The sequence below is a fragment of the Schistocerca americana genome, chromosome 6 (genome assembly GCF_021461395.2).
Source record: "Schistocerca americana isolate TAMUIC-IGC-003095 chromosome 6, iqSchAmer2.1, whole genome shotgun sequence".
Lineage (NCBI taxonomy): Eukaryota > Metazoa > Arthropoda > Insecta > Orthoptera > Acrididae > Schistocerca > Schistocerca americana.
The window spans coordinates 99,644,001-99,645,478 of NC_060124.1; the positions used below are offsets into that span (position 1 = coordinate 99,644,001).

At 39.5% G+C, this 1,478-nt stretch overlaps 1 pseudogene; it reads left to right on the plus strand.

The window, feature by feature from the left end:
* Positions 1–435: 435 nt before the first annotated feature.
* LOC124620630 lies at positions 436–553 on the plus strand (annotated as a pseudogene).
* Positions 554–1,478: the final 925 nt, after the last annotated feature.

Below are 1,478 nucleotides of genomic sequence, written 5' to 3' on the forward strand. Positions count from 1 at the left end.
TTCAGTCGTTGCGCCAGTTTCTTAAAGTGCACGCACAGTTGATTTGGCTTTTTTCTATTAACAATGCGACATAATTTTCAGTACTTTATCTCTAAGTAGCTACCTAAAATCAGTTTTAACTTTAACTTTATGTGAACTAATTTCCGTGACTTATTATATATTGTGAAAGTTCGTTTTTCTTTCTTTTTTTCTCTTATGTTCTGGAGAAGCTCGAAGCAGTTCAGCTGAAATTCACTTACTTCCATTGTATCTGGAGTAAGGGAGAAATATGAAAATATATATCAGTAGAACGAAAAACAAGTCCAAGATGCAAATTTTTACTTTTTATTCATTTCATGGCCAATTTGTGGCCGCGATCCATTTTCATATGATCATAACAAAGCCGAAAATGGCATTTCCGAAGCTGTCAAAAACGTCCATACCATATTCGACTTTGGCAACGGCCTTGCCGCAGTGGATACACCGGTTCCCGTGAGATCACCGAAGTTAAGCGCAGTCGGGCGTGGTCAGCACTTTGATGGATGACCATTCAGGCCGCCATGTACTGTTGCCATTTTTCGGGGTGCACTAAGCCTCGTGATGACAACTGAAGAGCTACTAGACCGAATAGTAGCGGCTTCGGTCAAAAATACGATAGGGAGAGCGGTGTGCTGACCACACGCCCCTCATATCTGCATCCTACACTGAGGATGACACGGCGGTCGAATGGTCCCGGTTGGCCACTCGTGGCCTGAAGACGGAGTGATATATATATATATATATATATATATATATATATATATATATTCGACTTTGTTATGATGATCTTAGAATGGATCTCGGCCTCAAACTACCCATCGAATGAATGAAAAGAAAAAAAAATTGTAACGGACTGGTTTCTCGTTTCACCGATTAACAGAAGTTGCTGACCCAAGCCGCTCCAGTATGCTGCAAGTCCGAAAATGTAGATCGTTTCCAATTTTGAGTATTGTATCTCAGGGTAAGCACTCCCGTTTATTTATTATGCTAATTTTTCATCGCACTTCCAGATTATCTGATAATGCCCTAACCGAACGAAAAGCGTTGCTTTTGAGCCAATGAAGAGTATTCTGAAACCTAGGGTTGTCGTTTTAAAATTAATTGTTGTGAATGGTTATCAGCTTATATTGACGGTTGAAATATGACTCTCTTCAAATAGTTGTGAACTGTGAGGAACAGTCTTCAGGAAACATTGTGTTGTTTCCTTTAATTAACGTATAAATTGTAATCCACCAATACCAAGTTCCATAGTTATTATCATCACGAATCGTTTCTCATTCAGTGCTAGACAAGGGCCTCCTCTAAACTTATGCATTACAGTCTTGTACGTGGCTACGAGGAGTATTCACAATGTTTTAATCATCACATCGAAAAACAACTGCTACACTTGTAATGTTTTACTTGTTAGCGGGCAAATGTCTGCAGTCCTAGTACATACCGAAATGCTCTCATCACTTGAG